General features: G+C 37.7%; 1 pseudogene; it reads right to left on the reverse strand.

The window, feature by feature from the left end:
- Window positions 1-1,561: 1,561 nt before the first annotated feature.
- Window positions 1,562-1,678, reverse strand: LOC125268020 (annotated as a pseudogene).
- Between the last annotated feature and the right edge of the window lie 9,913 nt (window positions 1,679-11,591).

Below are 11,591 nucleotides of genomic sequence, written 5' to 3' on the forward strand. Positions count from 1 at the left end.
AATCACCATTTGCATCTTTATTTTGGAAAAAGAAACTCTGGGCAAACAGACAAAGCGATTCTAATCGCCCATGAACTAGGTATATTTAAATGGTCTGATACACAGATGTGCGCTAATGTTAGCAATGGCACATAAAAAAAAAAAAAAAAAAAACCTCGCTCAAAAGCATCATCTGGACCAAAGACAAAAGCACCATTAGAAATTTGAAATTATTTTGGATTCACTAAATGTCGCACCGCTGGCCTGCAGTAGATGTTATGTAAGCAAGTGCAACATCAAAACAGGAACGCTCCCATTATAATCAACAAAGAGCAGACATGGTGTAAATAAGAGATGTGTTGCGCTGTAGCAGCTTTGTTGATTACAAGTAGATTGTTTGCAGGAGTCCACAACCCTTCACACATTCACTGAACCGCATGCCTTAAACAGGCACATGTGTAAAATCACAGTGGCAGCTACAGTGATTATAATGGGATGGAAGTGTTCTAGTGTCTGAGCATCACTGGGTTTCTTTGTATAACTTATTCAGAATCAGAATCACAGTTTTGTTTTTCATGCTGCTGTTTTTCATGTTGTGAAGTTCAGCCACTTGCAAAGTTATAGTAACTGATATGTTACTTATATGTCTAAAGTGAACTATATCAAAATAAAGTCAAAATAAAGTGTTACTTAAAAGGGTTCTTTAATAAATGAAAAAAATATATATATACAGGTGCTGGTCATATAATTAGAATATCATCAAAAAGTTGATTTATTTCACTAATTCCATTCAAAAAGTGAAAATTGTTTATTATATTCATTCATTACTCTCAGACTGATATATTTCAAATGTTTATTTCTTTTAATTTTGATGATTATAACTAACAACTAAGGAAAATCCTTTTGCCTGAATTACTGCAGCAATGCAGCGTGGCATGGAGTCGATCAGTCTGTGGCACTGCTCAGGTGTTATGAGAGCCTATCGCATCTTCCTCTTCACAATACCCCATCGTTTTTCTATGGGGTTAAGGTCAGGCGAGTTTGCTGGCCAATTAAGAACAGGGATACCTGTTCTTAAACCAGGTACTGGTAGCTTTGGCACTGTGAATGAATGAGGAATGAATGAGGCATTTATATAGCGCTTTCATATGTACTACTGTACACCCAAAGCGCTTTACAATCATATCAGGGGGCCCCCTCATCCACCACCAGTGTGCAGCATCCACTTGGATGATGCGACGGCAGCCACAGTACAACGGCGCCAGTGCGCTCACCACACACCAGCTGAAGGTGGAGAGGAGAGAGAGTGAAAGAGCCAATTCAATGGATGGGGATTATTAGGAGGCCGTGATTGGTAAGGGCCTATGGAGGGAATTTGGCCAGGACACCGGGGTTACACCCCTACTCTTTTACGAGAAGTGCCAGGGGATTTTTAATGACCACAGAGAGTCAGGACCTCGGTTTAACGTCTCATCCGAAGGACGGTGCTTGTTACAGTACAGTGTCCCCGTCACTATACTGGGGCATTAGGACCCACACAGACCACAGGGTGAGCACCCCCTGCTGGCCTTACCAACACCTCTTCCAGCAGCTACCTGGTTTTCCCAGGAGGTCTCCCATCCAGGTACTAACCAGGCTCAGCCCTGCTTAGCTTCAGTGGGCAACCGGTCTTGGGCTACAGGGTGATATGGCTGCTGGCAGGTGCCAAGTCCTGTTGGAAAATGAAATCTGCATCTCCATAAAGTTGGTCAGCAGCAGGAAGCACTGTGTTGACCTTGGACCTCAGAAAACACAGTGGACCAACACCAGCAGATGACATGGCACCCCAAACCATCACTGACTGTGGAAACTTTACACTGGACCTCAAGCAACGTGGATTGAGTGCCTCTCCTCTCTTCCTCCAGACTCTGGGACCCTGAATTCCAAAGGAAATGCAAAATTTACTTTCATCAGAGAACATAACTTTGGACCACTCAGCAGCAGTCCAGTCCTTTTTGTCTTTAGACGCTTCTGACGCTGTCTGTTGTTCAAGAGTGGCTTGACACAAGGAATGCGACAGCTGAAACCCATGTCTTGCATACGTCTGCACGTAGTGGTTCTTGAAGCACTGACTCCAGCTGCAGTCCACTCTTTGTGAATCTCCCCCACATTTTTGAATGGGTTTTGTTTCACAATCCTCTCCAGGGTGCAGTTATCCCTATTGCTTGTACACTTTTTTCTACCACATCTTTTCCTTCCCATCGCCTCTCTATTAATGTGCTTGGACACAGAGCTCTGTGAACAGCCAGCCTCTTTTGCAATGACCTTTTGTGTCTTGCCCTCCTTGTGCAAGGTGTCAGTGGTTGTCTTTTGGACAACTGTCAAGTCAGCAGTCTTCCCCATGATTGTGTAGCCTACAGAACTAGACTGAGAGACCATTTAAAGGCCTTTGCAGGTGTTTTGAGTTAATTAGCTGATTAGAGTGTGGCACCAGGTGTCTTCAATATTGAACCTTTTCACAATATTCTAATTTTCTGAGATACTGAATTTGGGATTTTCCTTAGTTGTCAGTTATAATCATCAAAATTAAAAGAAATAAACATTTGAAATATATCAGTCTGAGTGTAATGAATGAATATAATATACAAGTTTCACTTTTTGAATGGAATTAGTGAAATAAATAAATAATTTTTTGATGATATTCTAATTATATGACCGGCACCTGTATATCTCATTTGGCTACACGGGCTACTGAATAATTTTAACCAAAAACCAAATATCTATGACCACTTTTCACAGTTCTTTTTTTCCATAATCTTCTTATTAAATCTCCAATCTTGTGTTGTCTTTAAAAAATACATGAATATTTCAGAAATATAAAAAAAAAAAAAAAAAAAAATTAACAAAATGTTGGAAGAGCAAAGATTTCTAAGTTGAATTTCTAGGGGCTTATCCTATGTATCTTTTCCATCCGAAGATCCATATCTCACAACACTATTTACATGTACTGGTACAATTTGTGTCGGAAAAATGAATGTCATATATTATTCTCAGTGTTATGAGGTAACCACCAGTTGTGAGAATCTTCTAAGGCCCTGTGAGGGAGACCTTGGAAACGGAACAAACAGTGTCCACTCTCATATTTGTAATGGTTCTGCAATCCTTACAAAGGATAAGGACACAACCAGGGACTTATGGTAAGGACACCTCTGCTGATTTTGGGCACTCGTAGTAAAGTGGCACTGGTGAACACTCTACAGCAAATTGCTCCCACTCCCCTTCTCTGACAGCAAGGCGTTTTACTGTCTACAAATGGAGCCACAAAATTCATGCAAATGTATCAGAGTTCTGGTTCAAACATTTCTCTGTGTGCTTTGCCCAAAAGTACACATTTTGTGAAAATTGTCTTTGCATAAAAGTTCTGCTTTAGAAGAACTCTCAACTTGGTGAGACTTTCCCCGAGTTGATTTATGAAATGAAAAAGGGTCTTATCTAGATCCATGCCATAGGGTGTAGCAACCATTATAACGGTGTACTTTTGATAATATCTAAGTTCATTTACCAATTTTTTAAAAGTCATTATTATTAGGAGCTTTGTTAGTTTTAAAGGTAGGGTAGGCAATTTCGGAGCGGCTAGCAATAGCAAGCTAGCCTTTAAAGCATGAGATCCCACACCCTCCAAAGCCACAACTCATCCAAAACACATGAACCCTGTTCAGCCAGAACAGATTCAGCAAAGCGTCATAAGAGACAGTGTTAATTTACCTCATTTCTCAAAGCACATAACTTTACAAAAATAATGAACGTAAACAATTTACAGAGCTCTTGTACCAGCTAACTGCTGCAGTTCATTTCGGCTTTGATAGTGTTGAAATAGAAAAGCATAAATCCGAGTCTGAGAATGTGAACAGCTGCGAGTAGAACGTCACAGGTTGCCATCTCTAAATTTGTTGTTTTGGTTCAGGAGGAACTATAAAAGGCGGCTGCTATTTGTTTTTGGCTGCCTTATGGAATGCACTGATGACGTGTGGTGTCTGCGCGAGCAGGGTGCGCGGATGTATGGAAATACATACGCTGACAGACCGAATGCAATGATTGGATGAACATTTTTTGGTCCTGAGACTTCCATATATGTACTTTTAAATATTTAGAGTGTTTATATTATATATTTGCTATCAAGATGTAAACAGTGTTTCAACCAGAATAACAAAAAGAGTTTATGAAAAAAATGGCCTGTCCTAGATTTAAAGTATTTTCTTTTCTTCCCTATTGTGACGTACATTTGACAGAAACAGCTTCTCAAAAACAGAATGTAGGGCGGGACTTGATTTTGGTAATCAGGAATTGATTGGATAGTTGTGGTTCGTTATTGGTGGATCTCATGTGAGTGACAGGTTGCCCCGCCCTTGTGTCAGTAAACACATCATTAGAGAAGAGGTGTTGCTGCAAGAGGGAGGTGAAGTTATTTTCATTAAAGATTTTTAGGGCACATGAAATTAAAAAAAAAGAAAATAAGATGTATATGGATAAATAATTTCTAATAAATGCGGCAATATTCCACAAAAATAAATAAGAACTGTCAATTTTGATTTGATGGTGAATTTAAGACAACTGCCAACTGGTTGCATTATTAGTTGGATGAATAAATGAATGTGGTAACACTTTTCTACACTTTTCATTTGTAAACTGAAAGACTTTCATATGGAAAATGCCTCAAAAATTGCATGATAGCCCCTGCTTACCTTTTGCTAACGGGAGGAGAATAAGCATTCAACGTGTACCAGATCAGCTGGCAGATTATGGATTTGCCACAAGCAAATATTCATGTTTATGTAGTCATACATAACAATCAATGAACTATCGGGTACACCTAGTAAATTGCAATCATTCGTATGGTGTCAGTGGGTGTAATATACCAGGTAATTTAAGAAAGGTTTGAAAGGATGTAGGTCACGCTTGTTATTGGAAAAATAATTTTCAATGTTTTGTCTATGGAGAGCAGCTGTGGCATACTGTCGCTTACCACAGAACGAGGAAACACGTTTACTTACAATGGTAGATAATTGAGCCATAGAATTGTGTATACCATAATTTTGAGGTGTACTATTTTTTTGTTATTGTCTGTAGAAATCAACAGACACAGATTGTCAATAGACATTAAAGGATTAGTTCATATGGAGACCCTATACGGCACCCCAAAAGGGTCATGGTGATGGGAAAAAAAATTAGATGGGGTTAGAAACTTTGTGTTTCCTTGCAAAATGTAAGTGATGAAAATAATATGAGATGGGACGAAAATGTATTTGAAATTTTTAGCAAAATATTTCAATGCTTTTGTGAATGAATGTAAAGTTTTTCTGGGCAACGCAATATTTTTGTGAGACAATGCAAAAGCATTGAAATATTTATTTTTTTTTTCTCCCATTTCATATTTCTCCCATTACCATGCCTCCCTTAGGTGCTCCGTATTAAAGGGAGATGGGGGAAAAAATGAGATGGTAGAAAAAATTAAATTAGATTTAATAATTTTTTATCTTCAGTTGATTTCATCTAAGGCTGTGACTGAAGTCAGTTGTAGTTCTTTTGTTTCTCTTTTCTTCAGTGATTCTGCTTGTTAACAGCAGGTGTTCATCACTAATGCTCAGTCATCACTTAATTAATTGCTTAATTATCTCATATACTCTATCTGTGCTTCAGCATTATTTTAACACTATTTAGAGAGGGGCCATATGTACTCTGAGCAGAGTTAACTCTGGGGATTTTGCTGTGTACGTGAGTGGAAATGTAAACTCTGACCCGATGCATGATGTATTTGCGAACACAGAAGCGCAGAGGATAGAGCAAAACAAAACACCGGCCACAAATTAGAAATCTCAAACGAGAATTTTTAAAGAGAAATGTCGGAGGATTTCGATATAAGAGAAGAGAAGCTTGAGTTCGTTTCCCAGCCCTATTTCTTTGAACCGTGAGAGGCGTCTACTCTCATTTAAGCTTACGTTACTCCTACATCCTGCGTCATATGTTGGGTCAGAGGTCATTCTTCCGCCGGAACTCGACTAACGTAAGGCCAGAAGCCCGTTATTATGGTTTATTAAGTTTTAAATATGGATACTTTTCTTACAAAAACCCATAGCTTTGCTTCAGAATGCCTTTATTAACCCCCTGGGGCCGTAAGGATTACTTTGGATGGATGTACTTATGATGGATGGATGGATGGATGCACTTTTTTTGAGCTTCAAAAATAATAAGATACACCTACAATGGCTTGAGAGTGAGTAAACATGGGATAATTTTCATTTTTGGGTGAACTATCCCTTTAAATTTTGAATAAGTTTGATTTTTGTCTTGTGTTTGTCTTGTGTTGTATGCTTTTTGAAGCTATATGCCTATATGGAAAGAGCCACTCTGAGACACTGCAAAACATCTCTTTAAGGGTTTGAGGGTGAGTAAACGATGACAGGACATTCATTTTGGGGTAAACTGTAGCAAAAAATATTCCTTTAAATCATGAAACAAAGAAGTCGTGAAACAGGCATGGTGTTGAACAGACATTCAGTGGACCAGTTTGAACTCACAGTACACAGAGCATATCGTAAACAGTGAAATACTGCCAAACAGAAACAGCATCTCTACATCCCTGTCCTTATGCTGTATATCTCTCTATATCACCAGTGATCCCTCACTGGATCTCAATGTGAGGGATTTGCCACAGACCAGCGACAGATGTGCCGTGCCCTGTCCTCTCTTCCTCTCACTCTCTTCCCAGAGTCTATTTGTTTAGCAGGATTACAGCCTGTCATCTCTGGGGACGGCGGGCCGCGACGCAAAGCGTTCGGCTCTTAAAGGGCCGGCGCTCACGCAGGCAGTCAAGCCGAGGGACCCGTTCACATACCCAGTGTGTCTCCGAATGGACTCCCACCGCGCTTGGCTCTGCGGGAACTCAATTCTCTCCCAGCCAGGGTGTTTCTCAACAGGCCTGAATGGAAAATGGATGTTGATTTGATCCAGAGTGTGCAATGACACCTCTGACACAGTCCTTGTGGGCTCTGTGATAAATATTTAAAGAGCGAGAGAAAGAAATGTTTGATTGGAAAGAGAAAGAATTATGTAGAGAAACACTCACACTAAAACGGAGGGGGATCGTGAGTGGGTGTGTGAGGAGGGAAGATGGAAGGAAAATGGCAGTCTACATGCTGCGCTGATTAGATATTCCTTTTGAAGGTAGGTGTGGTGTCAGGTTTGCTTTGAGAGGCTTTTCTGCTCTTGATGTTTCTGGGGTAACAAAGACGTGTCGAAGAAAGCATTCGCTGATATGAAGATTTTGTTACTCGCTTTCCTGTGGCACTTTGCAGGCAGCTGGCTGCTAATTTATTGAGCGTTGATGTTTGGCATCTTGTGGGCAGAAGTGTTTGACTAACATTATCTGCTGAAGAGGGTTCACGACATCTTTATTTTCACCCAACACATGTGCACAGCCGTTTTTCATGTGCTGTGAAGACAATAAAAGAATATGTAAGAACAACAACCACATATAAATCACTCAAAAAATAAAAATGTTTAAAGAAAACTTTTCCCAAGCAATTTGATTAACATTTTGGAGGAATGGATCACCACAAAATGAAAACTCTTTCATTGTTTTCTTACTCATATGCTTTTATTTTCCTGTGTTTTTTTTTTTTTTTTTTTTTTTTTTTACATCTATACAGAGCTCTTTTGCATATAAGGGCACTTCAGAGTGAATATGTCTTTCAACCTGCTAAAAGGGAAAAGAATATCATAAAAACACCATAAAATACACTATAAAAGTGGTCCATACAACTCAAGTCATACATAGTAAAATCCCCAGAGTTAAATCAACTCTGCTCAGAGTACATATGGTCCCTCTCTAAATAGTGTTAAAGTAACACTGAAGCAGAGTTAAAGTTAATGAGATAATTAAGCAATTAATAAGGCTGTGACTGAAGTCAGTTGTAGTTCTTGTGTTTCTCTTTTCTTCAGCGATTCTGCTTGTTAACAGCAGGTGTTCATCACTAATGCGCAATCATTACTTAATTAATTGCTTAATTATCTCATTAACTTTAACTCTGCTTCGGTGTTATTTTAACAGTATTTAGAGAGGGACCATATGTACTCTGAGCAGAGTTGATTTAACTCTGGGGATTTTGCTGTGTATGATAGATTTGTGTGTGATGCACAGACCCAAATTTAGGTCATTATTATTGATGTGTCCTGAGTGCAAATACCAAAATGCCATTATTTTAATATCATCTGAACGAAACATGCTAATTTGAATATTCAAAATGTAGAATAAAATAGAATGAAAGTTGCCTCAGAGAGGAAGATATTTACACCACTATACAAATTTTTTTGTATGTTTTTTATTTATTGTTTTTGAATTAAGTCTCTAATGCTCACAAAGGCTAAATAATTTTTTCCACAAAAAAACTATTGTGGAATATTATTACAATTATTAATATGTTTTCTATTTTTATATATATTCCAAAATGCTATTTATTCCTGTGATGGTAAAGCTGAATTTTCAGCTTCATTACTCCAGTTTTCAGTGTCACATGATCCTTCAGAAATCATTCTAATATGCTGATTTGCTGCTCAAGAAACATTTCTTATTATTATTATTAATGTTGAAAACAGTTGTGCTGATTTTTTTATTTTTTTTTATTTATTTATTTTTTCCGCTGGAAGCTGTGAAGATTCTGTGAAGAATAGAAATCTGTTTGAAAAAATAAAAAAATAACAAAATGTATTTGAATTTTTTTGTCAATTTTTTTGGTGTGACAAATGTCGTTACTGTCACTTTTCATCAATTTAATTCCTCTTTTCCAATTAAAAGTATTAAAAAAAACAAAACTGAACAGTAGTGTAAAGCAAAGCATGAAAGTACAGTAAATTTTCAGAACAGACAATTTACAGTAACTCACTTACAATGGAGGTTTAGCAGGTAAACAACATCATGAGTAAATGATGACAGAATAAATTCTGTTCAAGTCAACATTTTACAGCAGGGAGGTGATTTAAGTCTACAGTGTGTTTTTTCAAACAAGAAAAAAAATGTACGGCGGGACTTGACTTTATCCATCAAGAACATATTAGGACCTTTGCTAATTGCTGCAATCTCTTGTGATTGACAGGTTGCTGGAGAGGAGGGTTTATTGCTGTTATCTATAGGAGAGTAAAGAATTGACAGGAAACAATATGAAAAGGGAATGGAATGGGGACAGACTGGATTCAAACAAGTCACCCGTCACTCTTAGAAGAAAAGGTTCTATATAGAACCTTAAAGGGTTAGTTCACCCAAAAATTACAATTCTGTCATTAATTACTCACCCTCATCTTTCGTTCATCTTTGGAAAACAAATAACGATCTTTTTGATGAAATCTGGTTCACGAGGTTCATTCTCCTGTGTTACGCCTCACGTTTGAGCTTCTGCAAGAACCAATGAGGTTTGTTCTCGAGCATCAAGCATGTACGGTTGAGCTTCTGTTTATGTTCGCTGATCAATGTTTATATGTGAGTAAAAGCCTAAATTAAATCTGTTCATCAAGCGATCGAGTCTCTTTGGAAAATTTGGACTAAACTGCCCAATTCATATGGATTAGTTTTATGATCTCTTTATGAACTTTATGAAGCATCAAAGTGGTAGTTGTGTAGCTGTCAATGGAGGGACAGAAAGCTCTCAGATTTTATCAAAAAGATCTTCATTTGTGTTCCGAAGATGAACGAAGGTATTACGGGTTTGGAACGACATGAGGGTGAGTAATTAATGACAGACTTTTCATTTTCGGGTTTTAAAGGGTTCTGTCAGGCGCTTCATACATAGAACCTTTTAGGGCTTCCTATCATGGGATGATTTTATGGATTTAGTTTTAATTATTTAATTTTAGTTTTAATGTTTTAATTAATTTTAATTCAATTCTATGAATTAAACAGTTCATAAACATACTTTATCACTAGGAAACAAAAGTAAGTAGCAATTAAACCTAAAAGTATTATGCAATCATTTAAGACATTTCTCCTTATATAGAACTTTTTTGCCGTGAAGTGTTCTTTAAAATTGAGAAGAACCCTAGGGTTCTATATAGAACTCAATCGAATTTTTTTTCCCCTAAAAGTGTACTGCATGTGTCAGTCATATCAGTTTCCAACATATCTGGCCTCCATGAAGTAATTTCCAACAAAATTATTCATGTAGTCCCAATGCTAATGGAATAATTAAATTTACACGGATTGCATGCAATAAAATTAACTTTAAAGAATTGTATCGAATTAGCTCTTTTTAATTAACCAAACTGGCCAAGCAGCAAAAATCCATTTTCAGAGTTCGAGTTGTTCCATTTTTACCTTTACACCCTGCTCTAACTTCCTGTTTTGTACTTTGTACTGTTCAGAGCGTGTAAAACATACCACTTTCTCTCGCTTGGTGTTCGGGAAGAAAACTGACCGCATAACCATCTGCCACAGAGCATTCTGCTGCTTGTTTTGGCCCATCTGAATGCACGACACTTTGAGATCATGAAGTTTCTCATAATGGACTGCATCTTCATATCCCATAACACCCATAATTTTCCATAATGTGCCTGCAGTTTGAGTCATTTGTGTTCATGCCTGCCTATTAGAATGCATGGACATCTATATGTCTTAAAGCCATTTTCCTGATTATTTTTCAGTCTGTGCAAAACTAAGTTGGGAGTTTTCATGCAAAAATAAATGAATGAGTAGTAAAATAATAAATAAGAACATTTAAATATTGAAATAACAATAAATCATGGAGGCATACGGTAACTTTGCCTGTATGCAGATTTAGGCTGTGGCTGTGTCTGTCTGTGCATGTTTTATGGAGTGTGTGTGTATATAGGAATCAATACTTGTGGTGTAAGTACCAGTAATCACCGCGGGTGGATGTAAATGCTTCATATATTTTCCGACTGGGTCACCCGAGGCAGAAAAGAGCAGGTCATGCATGCAATACTCTCTCCCTGACGCACTCGCACATACTCCGAAACCGAAAGGCACATTGTAAATGTCAGTACACTGAGTACCTCAAGCTTCATACAATGTGATTTTTGTTTTGAAACCTTCCAGAAATAGCCCAGTTATGAAATCAGTTTACATATAATTATACCAAATTAGCCAGCACTATCACCATTATGTTCACACATTATACAAGTAAAGTGGCAAAAATGTGATATTCTACAGGTGCAGCCATGTTAGAGTAGTTGGCTGGAAGCAATCTGCTTTCATAATGTCTTGTAATTTAGGAATGTAACACATTCAGACCACTGAAAAAAAAAAGAAAAATGCAGAGAAAAAGAAAACGGGGAGTGTTTGGGATGCTAATGGGGTAGAAATGGCACTCTTCACATTTTGTCTCATATTAGGGATGTACAATATCAATACCAATATGTGCTTTTATTAAAGTGCACCTATTATGCTTTTTTAAAAGTTCCTAGTTTTGTTTTGGAGATCTCCTATAATAGGTGTACATGCATCGAAGATCAAAAAACACTTTAAATTTCTCATAAAATATATTGCAGAGTCACCATTTTTCTCACAGTGTCTGAAACGGTTCAATAAAGAATTCACTCTCTCTAAACCTCTCCTTTCCGAGGGCCTT

Source organism: Megalobrama amblycephala, linkage group LG4 (assembly GCF_018812025.1).
Source record: "Megalobrama amblycephala isolate DHTTF-2021 linkage group LG4, ASM1881202v1, whole genome shotgun sequence".
Lineage (NCBI taxonomy): Eukaryota > Metazoa > Chordata > Actinopteri > Cypriniformes > Xenocyprididae > Megalobrama > Megalobrama amblycephala.